Genomic DNA, 14,185 nt, shown 5'->3' on the forward strand with positions numbered 1-14,185 from the left:
CAATCTCTGCTCATGCAACAGCGCTACCATTCCAGGAATGTGAACATTTAATGCATAAGGAGATCAAATGTGTACACAATTTTCCAGATGTGGTCATCCCCAAAATTTTTAAACTTGCAGTAAGACACCTTGCTCCTGTACTCAAGTCCCCTTTCAGTGAAGACCAACCAAACATTTGGTGCTTTCTCTTGTTTTGCATTCAGTGACTCATGTACAAAGACATACAGATCCCTTTACATGTCAGTACTTCCCAATATATTGCCGGGTGCATTAAGTCTGGTGCACGAACAGACAGAGAATGGAAGCATATAAAGTAGATCATGTGTAGGCTGTTGAAATTAGTTTAAATTGGCATCATGGTTAGTTTAGTCATTGAGCACAAAAGGCCTTTTCCTGTGGTGTGTTGCTCTATGTTCTGCATATCCAGCCAGATAACCTCACATTTCAGCTGTTTCAAATGTGACTTCTCTTTCATACAGGTTAGACTGCATTTTTCATCTTGTTACTTTGGAAATCTCTTTGTATCCTCCTTGTAATGATGCTACCAAACTTAGAAATATTACATACTGTTCTGTCTACCATTCTTTAATATAGAGACTACCCAAGCACTGATCTCAGCAGCACCCCGAAAATTACATCCTGTCACCCTGAAAAATAAATGGTTCCTCCTCTGTTTCCAGTCCCTCTGCCAATTTTCTATACTTATATCACTGCCAACTCCATGTTTTAACTTGAAGATTAAGGAAAACGGAATGGTAGTGTTGTGGTTAGGACAACGTTTTTCAGTGCAGACAACCCGGGTTCAATTCACAGCACTGCCTGTAAGGAGTTTGTACGTTCTCCCCGTGACCATGTGGGTTTCCTCCCACAGTCTAAAGACCGACCGGTTGGTAGGTTAATTGATTATTGTAAATTGTCCTGTGATTAGGCTGGGAATAAATTGGAGGATTGCTGGGTGGCATGGTTCAAAGGGCCGGTAGGGACTACTACATACTGTTTCTCAATAAATAAAAATAAATAGATTGTAGAACTAGACCATTCAATATGATCAACACTGATCCTCTCTGTAAATATCATATTTCTTTCTGTCCCATTACTTCCTGGTCCCTCTTTATGTAACTTCATACATAACACTTTCTCAAAGGCCTGCTGTGAATATAACTAAACCACATGAATTGGTTTCACCTCCTCTAATCTACTAGTTACATAATTGAACTCCAGCAGATTTGTCAGCTTGACTTCACTTACACACAGCCATGTTGACTTTGTGAATGCCTGTTTATATTTTCTACCTGCGCTATTCTTGCATCCTTTATAACACTCTAGCATTTTCCTAACCACTTTTGTTAGGCTGAACAGTTCTGATTTCCAGTTTTCTCTTCCTCTTTTTTTAAAAAAATCCTATCTACAGGACCAGTGTCGGCATTGACAGGAATTTGAATAGTGCAATGTATTCAATATTTTCATGGTTTCATACTCGGTGATACAATCCTGCTCTAATTCTTCCAATTATTGAAATATAGACCTATGAAACAACGAGAAGTGGGCCATTAAATTATTCAGTGAGGCTGCACTATTCCATGTGATCGTGGTGGACCCTCCAACTTTGGTCCCCTGTTCCAGCTTTCTCCCCATATCCCTTCAATAGTTCAATAGTTCCATTTGTACACTATAGTTCCAATATAAAACCTGAAATTCTTACTCTCTGCAGACATCCTAGAAACAGAAGAAACCTCTCAAAGAACGAATGACAGGAAAAAAAATGTAAGAACTCCAAATCTCCCCTGCCCCCTTCCCATGCACAAGGAGCACCAAGCAGCCTTCCCCCTCCCCCCTCCCCCCTCCCCCTCCCATTTATTCTAGCATGAAGCATCAGCATTTCTACCACCTACCATGCAAGCAACAGGAAAGCACCCAAAGGAAGACTATGATCTACAGTACATCAAAAACTAACATTCCAACATCCCACAGGCAATCTCTCTCACTAACAAGGGAAAGACTGATATTGCTCCTTCCACAGCGACAGGGAGGACAACAGTTGCCATTTTGATTTTTACAGTCAGTCTGAAGCATTAACTTTTAATTTTGAGTTCCCTGACTTGAGAATCGACAGATCAATTACTGGGTGCCGAGCTCTCTGACAACCACTCTTGCTGTCTTCGATCTTCCGGCTCCCGTTACACGTGAGTCCGGCGAGAATCCATGTCCGCAGGAGCTGTGCAGGACCCCAAAGTCACCTGACTTCAGGCCGAATCAGGGCATACCACAATGCAGCTGATCGGCAAGCTCCAAGAATGGGAACATGCCGCTGTGCAGAACCGTAATTGTGAGATCAAAGATCCCGATAGGACTCCAGCCACCCTGAAAAGAAAAATAGATACATTAGAATAGGAAGAATTGAACTGTTCTGTCCTGACGAAGGGTTCCGGCCCGAAACGTCGACTCATCGTTTCCACGGATGCTGCCCGACCTGCTGAGTTCCTCCAGCGTGTTGTGAGTGTTGAACTGTTTGCTGATGAGCTGGGAGAAATCTCCCTCTGGTGCCATCTTTAGCTCTGCCCTTGACCCCTCCATCTCTAAAAACAAATTTTATTTAATAACTTGGTTTCAACTGCTCATTGTGACAGAGACCTCCACAGATTTGCCACCCTCTGTCAGAAGGGATTTTTCCTCATCTCAGTCTTAACCTTAGACTGTCACCCCAAGTTATAGTCTTTGCTACATGTATTCTATCCCATCATAAGTAGGTTTTGATGAGTCCCCTGAATCCTCTAAACTCCAGAGAAAACAGCCTAATTCAAAGGTTTCAAAGGTACTTTTAATGTCAGAGAAATGTATACCGTATACATCCTGAAATTCTTTTTCTTTGCAAACATCCACAAAGACAAAGGAGTGCCCCAAAGAGTCAAATACACTAGTCATAATTGCGTCATACATTAGTCCTTCCATCGCGGAAATCAGTCTGGCCCGAAACGTCGACTGTACCTCTTCCTAGAGATGCTGCCTGGCCTGCTGTGTTCACCAGCAACTTTGATGTGTGTTGCTTGAATTTCCGGCATCTGCAGAATTCCTCGTGCTGGTGAACCTTCTTTACGCTCCCTTCAATCAAGGGCATCCTTCCTGAGATAATGAGACCAAAGCTGCACACAAGACGACTTCTTCCCACCCTCCCCCCACCTTCTGTATAGGGCCCCTGTTCAGTCCTGACGAAAGGTCTCGGCCTGAAACGTTGACTGTCCGTTTCCATGGATGCTGCCCGACCTGCTGAGTTCCTCCAGCGTGTTGCTTTGACCCCAGCATCTGCAGAGTATTTTGTGTTTACACAAGACACAAAGTGCACTCTCACTCAGGTCTTGTACAATTGCTACATCATCCCTGTTCCTGTACTTGAAGGCCTTCCTTAACCATCTGCTGCACCAAATTCTTTCAGCAACTGGAGTGTAAAGTCCTGATCTACCTCCATAAAGATAATAATCTGCCCTGTAGTTACCTTTAGCGTGGATGGTGGCAAATGTATCCATCCAATTCAGATGTGTCCTGGAGATTCACTGTTATGCCAGTTTGGTTCAATTAACACACAATTTTAAATATATTGGTACCATTCGGTTTTTACTTCAACAATACAAATATGAAACTTAGCAGAAATGGAAAGAGGAGGTGATGTACCCAAAGGGTGGGTGGGTGAAGTAGCTTGGTTGGTCTTTCCTGTTCATTGATGGAAATGACTTTGCTGGACTTGATGCTCAAGAATGGGCCAGCTCAAAGATTGAAGTGGGAGTGTGTCTAAGAAATAGTGCAGTCGGCCTTCCTTATCCGCGGGTTCCGCATGCGCGGATTCAACCAACCACGGATTGGGAAAACCCGGAAGTTCTCTCTCCAGCACTCATCGTTTGAGCATTGCTCGCCTCGCGTCTCGTGTTACAGACTTTTTTTTTCTTGTCATTATTCCCTAAACAATACAGAATAACAATTATTTACATAGTATTTACATTGTATTAGGTATTATAAGTAATCTAGAGATCATTTAAACTATATGGGAGGATGTGCGTAGGTTATATGCAAATACTACGCCATTTTATATAAGGGACTTGAGCATCCATGTTTTTTGGTATCCGCGGGGGGTCCTGGAACCAATCCCCCACAGATAAGGAGGGCTGGGTGTATTCATAATATGTCATAGTTTTGAGTAACAATGGGAATAGATATTAGGTTGTTGTTGAACGAGGGTGCAAAGGTTATGGGGAGAAGGCAGGAGAATGGGTTTGAGAGAGGTAATGGATCAACCATGATCGAATGGCGGAGCAGACTCGATGGGCCAAATGGCCTGATTTTGCTCTCTTGCCTTATGGGTAATATTTTATTATGAGTCCTCCTGTCCCGAGACTGTGCATGATGCTGCAGGGTACTCAGTCAGTATTAAACAGGTTGTTGTTCCTGGAATGGGCAACAGGAGCACATTACAAGGAAATAGTTGTAGGTTAAATCAGTATTGAAATGGGCCCTTTGGTCTGGCTTGTTCACCCTGACCACAGTGCCCACAAGCTAGTCCGATTTGCTCGCATGCGGGGCCTTTGTCCCCATAAACCTGTCCTGTCCATGTACTTACCCAAATGTCTTTGAAATGTCATTATTGTACCTGCCTCAAACACTTGCTCTGGCAGCTCATTCCAAATATACAGCACACCTTGGGTCCTTTTTAAATTGCTTCTTCTCATTAAAACCCTCGAGGAGAAGGCACAGGAGCTTGAAGACCTGCAATGGGCAGTTTCTTTTCCCCCCACCATCATATTACTGAACGGTTTATGAACACTACCTCATTATTCCTCTGTTGGATGGTTTATTTATTTAATATTTTATTGTAACTCGGTATTTTTTAATATCTTTGCACTGTACTACAAGAGAGCAAATTTCATGACATGTCAGTAATACACCTGATTCCAATTAAGAATCTGAATCTTTCGCTTCTCTCCATAGACCTCTGCCTTCTAGTTTTTAATTCCCCTTCCCTAAGAATAAAACTGTTGGGTTCACCCAATCTCTGTATACCCATCACAATCCTGTAAATAATTAGAAATGAAGTATGTTATTGAAGGTAGATAGATGCACAATTCCTAGACATGATTGTGTATACCCGAGGGCACTGGATGAATTGCAGTGGCTCTGACAATTCTACATTAGGACTGTGAATGTGGAGGTGTAAGATCACTGGAGGTCTGTGTGGTTCTGTTTCAGTGTCACAGCATTCTTCTACAAGGTGTGATGTTTGCTTCTCATCTGCTTCATTCATGCAGAACTCTAGACACCGACATTGTAGAAATACTCATGGCCTGAGCTAGTCTAACCAGGTTATTGGAGTTTACAGCTAGCACCCCAAGGTGGGGGTGAAAACTATTTTCCTAGTATTGATTATGTTTGTTCTTAATAAAGACAAACTTAGCATGGATTTGCATTAACATATTTTATTACTGAACTGCCACTCAACCCTGTCCGCGTGCAATCTGGTCACCATAGTAGCTTCCACTTTCGGGTGAACCCCTCGTATCTCCCACTGGAAACTGAAGTTCTTTGTTATGCATGCATAATAAGACAGCTTCCTCCACAATAAGAGGATGTTTCAAAGTGCTTTAACTCCAATGAAACATCTTTGAAGTCGAGTCATTGTCACATCTTGGGGAATGTGCAATCATTTAGCACAAAAGCCAGTGCCCCACACGCAGCAATGTAGTAATACGCTCTTGGGTGGGGGGTGTTCAGGGTCATGATGTAATACGCTCTTGGGTGGGGGATGTTCAGTTTCATGATGTAACTGTGACAGTACGAAGAAGGAGATGTATCAGTATTACAATGGAGTAAAGGGAATTGCAGAGGCATGAGAGAGGAGCTGGCCAAAATTGATTGGAAGGGAACACTAGCAGGGATGATGGCAGAGCAGCAATGGATGGAAGGTACTGGTTAGATACATCCCAAAGAAGTAGTAGTCTAAAGGCAGGATGACACAACCATGGCTGACAAGAGGTCATAGCCAACATAAAAGCTAAAAAGTGGGCATATAATAGGGTAAAAAGTATTGGGAAGTTAGAGAATCGAGAAGCTTTTAAAAACCAACAGAAGGCTACTAAAAAGAAGTCATAAAGAATGAAAAGTTGATATACGAAGGTAAGCTAGCCAATACTATTAACGAGGATGCCAAAAGGTTCTTCAGATATACAGTATAAAGTGTAAAAGAGGTGAGAATTGCTATTGGACTGCTAAAAAATGAAGTTGGAGAAGTAGTAATGGGGGCAAAGGAAATGGTGGATGAACTGAATAAGTATTTTACATCAATCTTCCCTGTTGAAGACACTAGCGGTATCTCAGAAACTCGAGTCTAAGGGGCCATAAGTGTGTGAAGTTGACATTACTAGGGAGATGGTGCCTGGGAAGCTAAAAGGTCTGATGGTAGATCGGTCACTTGGACCACATGGTCCACATTCCAGGGTTCTGAAAGAAGGTGGCTGAGGAGATTGTGGAGGCATTAGTGTTGGTTGTTCATTGTTTCCGACGATGATGTTTGTCTGTGCTGTACAGATAAAACCTGTGCGGGAGGAGTTTTATTGTGGGGTAAAAAAAACATTGCACTGGGGCAGTTCCGCTCTCTTGACCTCAAAAATCTTGGACCAATGCTATGAAAAGCCATCACGCCTGTATACTTCCTCGGCTGCAGTGGGTAGACATGCTGCCTTCTGTGCCTTGTCCTACCCTTCGCTCTCCGTGAAGTGTTGCAGCACCGCCTTCTTGCCCTTTGGAGCTTGCAGTTGATCTCATTTGCCCATTGTGCCAGAGCTGGCTTCACATGCTGGGGTCGGCATCTCCCTATCTCACCGGGGTTGGAGGTTCCCAGCTACCCTCACCTGGTTTAGCCGGCCTGTCGAAGCGGTGCACTGGGGTGTGGCCACTGTCACATGCAAACGATCGCTTGGAGTGACAGGTGAGAGCTGGGTGGCAGGAGCAACCAAAGGTGGCTGAGCTGCCCCTGCGTGGAGCACAACAAGCCCACCACCGAAGGTGCTACCCCTCCCCGGACACCCCATACACCCCGGAGGCCTTAGTAATATTCTTTCAAGGATCATTGGATTCTAGAATGGTTCCAGAGAACAGAAATATTGTAAATATCACTCCACTCTTCAAGAAGGGAGAAAGGCAGAAGAAAGCATATTATAGGCCAGTTGGTCCGGCCTCAGGGGCTTGGAAGATGTTGGAGTCGATTGTTAAGGATGTGGTTTGGGCTACTTGGAGGCACACGATAAAATAGGCGATAGATAGCATGGTTTTCTTAAGGGAAGATCTTGTCTGACCAATCTGTTGGAATTCTTTGAAGAAATAACAATACTTTTTATGTTATATGTCAATGATTTGGATGATGGAATTGATGGCTTTGTTGCAACGCTTGCAGGCGATACAAAGATAGGTGGAGGAGCAGATAGTTTGAGGAAGCAGAGAGTCTACAGAAGGACTTGGGTTAGCAGAATGGGCAAGGAAGAGGCAGATGAAATAGTGTCAGGACATGTATAGTCATGCACTTTGGTAGAAGAAATAAAGGTATAGACTATTTTCTAAGTGGAGAGAAAATTTAAAAATCTGAGGTGCAAAGTGGCTTGGGAGTCCTCGTGCAGGATTCTCTAAAGGTTCATTTGCAGGTTGAGTCGGTGGTGAGGAAAGCAAATGCAATGTTAGCGTTCATTTTGAGAGGTCTATACTATAAAACCAAGATTGTAATATTGAGGCTTTATAAAGCACAAGGGAGGCTAGAATGTTCTGACATTGGGGAGGATTCAAAGGAGGTTCACAAAAATGATTCCAGGATCCTTTAGCCAGAGAGTGGTGAAACTGCAGAAGCCATTGCCACAAGTGGCTGTGGGGGGCCAAATTACTGGGTATATTTAAGGCAGAGGTTGATAGATTCTTGATTGGTTAGTGCATGAAGGGATGCAGGAAGAAGGCAGCAGACTGGGACTGAGAGGGAAGTGGATCAGCCGTGATGGAATGGCAGAGCAGACTCGATGGGCCAAAAGGCCTAATTCTGCTCCTATACCTTATGGTCTTATAATGCACAAATGGCTCACAATTAGTGGCCATGGAGCAGCCTAACCACCATTCCTACAGAGTGCCAAGTGGAATAACCCAATTAATTAATTGGTAGTCCTGAGAAAGGAGCACATCCCCTTGCAATTGGATCCAATCTCTGTCCAACACCAAGCAACATTTTCCTCAAATAAAAATGATGATGTTCAGTAGCGCCACTCCATTCTGTTGGAGATGAAACAGACAAACACATTTGGCTCAATATGTGTGCTAACCCATTTCATCTCTATTTAATTGCCAATTATTGTAAATTTGTGCCCCCAGGTTTTTGAGAATGAAGCCGGCTTCCCCTTACTTGTTCAAGAGTTCTATTTAGCTTCCTCTTCCTGTTCCAGTGCTGTGAATCATAGGGGAAAAATAATAATCTTGGAAAATATGACCTAGGAAAATTGCCAGAATAAGGTCGAATAAAACTTTGAAAGGGAGTTGTACTTTGCAACACCAAGAATAGGTATGACTAAACTTCGGGTAGGAAAACCATGACTAAGTTTAAATTATTGACCAAAAAGACTTCAAAACAATCTCTCAGTTTCCAAAATACTTGGCAAACCACTTTTCAGTCAAAAACATCCATCTCATAGAAAGTTCCCAGCAGACAGATCATTCCATTCAGTCCTGCTTCTGAACTTTGTGTTTTTAAGTAATTATTGTGTGCCATTTTAAAATATGTAGATTTGAGTTCATAAAAAGGGGAAGTTGTAACCAGGAACTGAAAGGTCGGTGTGATCTGGTGCAAAATAACTCTCTGTTTAATAGTGAGTATGGCAAAAGTGTCTCCCAGTTTGGATGCCCCAGACTGACTTGTAGATCTGGGATTCAGATACTAACAGTCTGCTTTTCGACTTGTGTTGAGAAGACAAGTTGATTGCTGTCACTGTCACCTTGTCCTTGGGCTTCTGAACTCCCTTCTGTGTGATGTTGTTTCATTGAGACAGACAACATAAGTAGCAGGAATGAGACATTCTTGACAGGTGCCCTCATTCCACTGTAAATGGAAACCAAAAAAAAACTGCAGCAGATGTTGGAAATCTGAAATAAAAAACAACAAAAAAAGACATGAACAATTTTTCAAAGAGAAGGGCATTCCACTCGCTCAACAGTCTTGCTTGTGCAACAGTTGGGGCGCCATCAATGACAGGACACCACTGTGGGATTATCACTTCCTAGAAAAAAGCTGTACTGAACATACTTTACGTTCAATGTGTAATCCACAGTCAGCACCTTGTTGCAAAAAACCTAAGTGTCTGGCGGAACACATCATTAAGTACTGCTATTACAGTGGTGAATAAAATCAGGTCCCATCTCTCATTTAGTAAATCAGGTAGTGTGTGGAAAGTTAACATTTTTAAAGGGCCTTTGTGGCTCTTCAGTATGTTTGAATAGGACTGACGAAGGGTTCAGGCTCGAAACGTTGACTGATCGTTTCCACAGATGCTGCCTGACCTGCTGAGTTCCTCCAGTGTGTTGTGAGATGGAAACATAACAAGCAACTCGCTGATTCATGATGTTAAATGTCTGTTGTGTCACTTTTTCTGAGCTCTGAGCCCAGAGAGTCAGCACCAAAAAGCCACAGCTCTCAGGACATGTAACCCCCCCATCGTAGCTAGCCTGCTGCTCCCGATGTTCCATGTTCCCCCGTGATGCTTCAGTCAAGGGCACCGGCCTTGAATCAGCACGTCACAGAGCCATGAAATGCCGGAACCCTGTAGGCACGCTAGTCTTCCAGGCTGCATCCTTGGGATATCAAAAAGCGGCCGGTTGTGAAGCCCTGAGAGTGGGTCCCAATCCCGCAAAGAACCCAAGTCAGAGAGTAACTCCAGGTCAGGATGTTCAAAAGAACCCTCCACACCCTGAAAAGGGAAAGAAAGAGATATCAAAGATAGAAATGGAGCTGTTTCTGAAGATGCAGGCGAAGGAGTCTCTGTTTAGTGCCATCTTGATTTCACCCCACCTGTTGCCACGTGAGCTCCTCGAGAAAAAGAAGGGGCATAATTGTGCCCCACCCTCGCTGTGGGTGGATCCGAGCTGGTGACAGGAGTTGAACATTCTGATCCTCTGGTCTGTCCAACCTTGGCCCATGACTGCTCCTGTTCTTGCCTGGTCTGTTGCTAAGGATCCCTGGAGATAATGAAATGTTGTCTCTTGAGTAACCTATGGGATTGGCAGGCATTACAAGCTGCCTGTTTTACTGTCCATTGATGCAGGAGTGAGAAAAATAACCTCTGACTGGTGCAATCTTCTGCTACTTTGTACAGAATGCATTGGCCATTTTCTCACCAAACACCATCCCAACATAGATTATAGTGTTTGAATCCACATGTCTGTGATGTTGCTGCAAGCCAATTTTTTATTGTACCTGCACCTCACCATAGGCAATACACTCGACTTGACGTGATGCCAATATTGGGCAAGCTCCAAGGCAAATTTGCTCATGATCTGTGGATTTCTGTCATGTACAGTTATTGTTATCACTCTGCTCATCCCTTTCCTCACCTAGAATTTCAACTAGTGGTTCCAGAGTGGGCGATAGGAGTTTCTAAAGGAGTGATAAAGTTAGAGGGGGTGATGGGGGGGGCACTCAGTATCAAGGGGGGCAGCTAAGGGACTGCAGGTTTAATTTAAATGAATTACTTGTAAGCTTTTGATCCTTGGTGTCTCTTTACGATGATCACATAATCACCTCATTTCTTGGTAACTCACAGTTCTCTTAAACTTTGCTTGAAGTGCGTTATAGTTGTTGAAAAGCCGTGTGACACTTCTCTATTCGGCATAGCATAAGAAATCTGGACTGAAGAAACCGTTATTTCTAGGCCTGACTCATGCGTTATTGCTGTTCACTACTGTAGTACAGTGTTAGCTAGTATGATTTCCATACCCTAATCACAAGGTGACACAATTCCTGTGAATTAGGGTATGGTGTTTAATGTGGTAAAGTTCATAATCTGCTCTTTTGACTCTATTTCTCTAGCCCACGGCCCAACTAAGATATTGCGACCCCACCTTAAGGCAGAGTCATGTTTTGCCCGGGTCTATGATGGCATCATAACATTCCCCAGCGCTTGAGGTGGCGTAAGTCACTGGACCAAATAATTAAAGCGTTTCTGCTCAGTGACAGCTTCGCTCAAAGACGAATAGATGAAATATCTGAGAATGTGAAAGACACTTTGTGCAGTATACTTAGAACAACAGAATTTGCTCTATATTTGGATGAGTCAATTCCGCCAGGAAATGAACCTTGGTTATGTTTGCTTCATAAAAGATGAAAGCATGGTTCAACAGTTATTTGCAAGGGGACTAGAAACAGATATAAAAGGGGAGTCAATATTTTGGGTTGTTGAGCAAATATTCACAGAGAAAGACATTCTAAACACCAATGTTCTTGCTTGTGCAACAGATGGGGCACAATCAATGACAGGATTCCACAGTGCGGTTACTACTTTCTTTAAAAAAGCTGTACCTGGCATTTTTATCATTCACTGTGTAATTCACCGACAACATCTTGTCACAAAAAAAACCGTTTGGCAGCACAAATCATTAAATACTGTTACTGCACCAGTAAATAAAATCGTCCCATGCTCTCAATTCTCGACTATTTGCTATTTTGAAAGCTTTGTTTTGAGAATCATGAGGTTTAAATGCCTGCTGTTGCTCACAGAGGTCAGATAGCTTTTAAAGGAAGCTGCCTGAGGTGCTTTCATGTGCTTTTTGAAACTGTTATAGAATTGTTTGAAGACTCGAAAGCTTCATTCAGTAATCAACTTAATATTAGGCATGACATTGCTTATTTGTTAAAATTATTCACAAAATTTAATGAAGTGAATCTTCAATTGCAAGGAAATAATGTGAATCTTAACAAAGTTAGATCAGTCATCTCCACATTTCTGTCCAAATTAAACCTATTGATTGTAAGTGCATCAGCCGTCAGAACCTTTGCCAATTTCTGAGCCTCTGAGTTGGAAGAGGAAGAAAAAATACCAGATGATGATCTTAAGGTAGACAGTGCCCACCTGGGTGAGCTGCATAAAGATTTCAGAGAGATTTCAGGATCTTCACTTGATCCTAATTCCAGATTGGGTAATAAATCCATTCCTGAACACTTGTAATGAGGAATTAACAGGGCGGATGGAGGAAGAAGTGATTTTGCTGCAAAATGACTTTGAGCTGAAGCCAAGTTCAAGAAATTATAGCGTAACTCTTGGTTGCAGAAAGTAATCTCTAAATGTTATCCTACACTGTGGAAAGATACCAAGGTGTTCCTTATTGCACTTCCAATATCTTATTCAGTGAAGCTTGGTTTCAGTGTAGTCACCCAGCTTCTTTTAAAGCAATGAAACAGACTGCAACTTGCTTAATGTGGGGATCTGACACACCTGAGTGACATTCAGCCTGATGAAAAAGGATCTAGTGCTTTCTCAGTGTATATGACAAATGAACTGTTCTCGGGCTTCCAGCTGGGTACTGGTATCGATTATAACTGAAGTTTCAATGACAGACTTTGCCATCTTCATCAGGGTTGATGTCTGGGCAAATCTAGTCTGGTGGTATTTAGACCCCCCGTAGTCTGTCCCTCTGGATTGGCTAGTCTTCATCCAATCAGGTTTCCACTCTCCCACCTTGTTTATAATCGAATTCCAGTTCTTACTCAGAGCAAAGCCCTCATCTTTGTTTAAAAAAAAAATTCTCTAGTTTTATTTCAATGGCTTCCTTCACTAGGTGGTCCCAAAAGCCATTGGTGCAGCACAGTAGTTTTGTGCCGTTGATGTCAATACTATGGCCATTGTGAACGCAATGTTCTGCTACAGCCAATTTCTCCAGGTAAACCAAACAGATACACCTCCTGTGCTCCTTGATGTGGGTTTCCACTGTGCATCCCATCTGGCCGATATACGATGTTGTGCGTTCACAGGGAATCCTGTAAATCCAGACGTCCTGAGTCCCAGGTCACCTTTCACCCACATAAACTGTGATTTGAGCTTCCCTATGGGCTTATGGATGGTATTAATCCAGTATTTCTTTAGGATCCTGACAATCCTTCTAGAAACCATGGAAATATAGGGAAGACAGGCGGTAGTGACGGGTTCCTCCTTGTTGTTGGAGTTCCTGGTTTTTCGGGCCTTTTTAAGGACCTGATTGATTTCCTCACTCTGTAGCCATTCTGTAGGAATGTTGTCTTGTTTCCTCATGGAGACTCTCTGGGTCCGAAATAGTTTTTGCACAGTTAATCCAAGTAGAAAGAACAACTCTATGTAGGGAGGCATGATGGTGGCTGTTATTGATGAGGTATAAGTCCATTTGAGTGGATTTCCAGTTGATTCTATGTCCCAGGCTACCATCTGGTTTCCATCTAATTAGAATGTCCAGGAACGGGAGGCAACCATTCTTCTTCATCTCCATCATAAATTGAATGTTTGGATGTCTACTGATCAGATGGTGGTGGAACTGTTGGAGTACCTGGAGTCCATGAGGTCACACTACAAAGGTGTCTTCGACGTACAGTCAGCCCTCCATATCCATGGGTTCAACCAACTGCGGATTGAAAATATTCAAAAAAAAATTCCGGGAAGTTCCAAAAAGCAAAAGTTGTATTTGTCAGGCGCTGAGCACTACACTGAATCCACGCGAATGAAGGGATGCGTAGGCATACCCTGCTGTAGCCTCCCGCCACTTCACAGACCCTCAGTCTTTCTCCAGCACTCATTGTTTGCCTTGCGTCTCATTGGTTCACTACTTGTATTGTGAGCAAGAGGAAGGGGTTTAAGGCTAGTGAGGGATGGCCGGCTGGCTACGTAAAGCGCTACAGCCTCAGGAAGTTAAAGATCACGGGAGAGTCGGCATCGGCTGAAGCCGAGGCAGCACCAGCGTTCCCAGAAAAGCTACGATGGTTGCATCTGTACTGAACATGTACAGACTTTTTTTTCTTGTCATCATTCCCTAAACAATACAGTATAACAATTATTTACAAAGCATTTACATTGTATTAGATATTATAAGTAATCCAGAGATGATTTAAAGTGTACGAGTGGATGTGCGTAGGTTATATGCAAATACTATGCCATTTTATATA

At 43.0% G+C, this 14,185-nt stretch overlaps 1 protein-coding gene and 1 long non-coding RNA gene across 5 annotated transcripts in view; one reads left to right on the forward strand and one right to left on the reverse strand.

Moving 5' to 3' along the window:
• Positions 1 to 14,185, forward strand: part of lrrk1 (leucine-rich repeat kinase 1) — a 209,902-nt gene that overhangs the window by 18,739 nt on the left and 176,978 nt on the right. The gene's annotated exons all lie outside the window — the stretch shown is intronic.
• The window catches only part of LOC140209830 (uncharacterized), a 44,769-nt gene continuing 39,183 nt past the window's right edge, over positions 8,600 to 14,185 (reverse strand). Inside the window, exon 3 of the long non-coding RNA XR_011889077.1 lies at positions 8,600 to 9,150. This is a non-coding gene — a long non-coding RNA (uncharacterized lncRNA). The remainder of the gene's footprint in view (positions 9,151 to 14,185) is intronic.

Source organism: Mobula birostris, chromosome 14 (assembly GCF_030028105.1).
Source record: "Mobula birostris isolate sMobBir1 chromosome 14, sMobBir1.hap1, whole genome shotgun sequence".
NCBI classification, from domain to species: Eukaryota; Metazoa; Chordata; class Chondrichthyes; order Myliobatiformes; family Myliobatidae; genus Mobula; species Mobula birostris.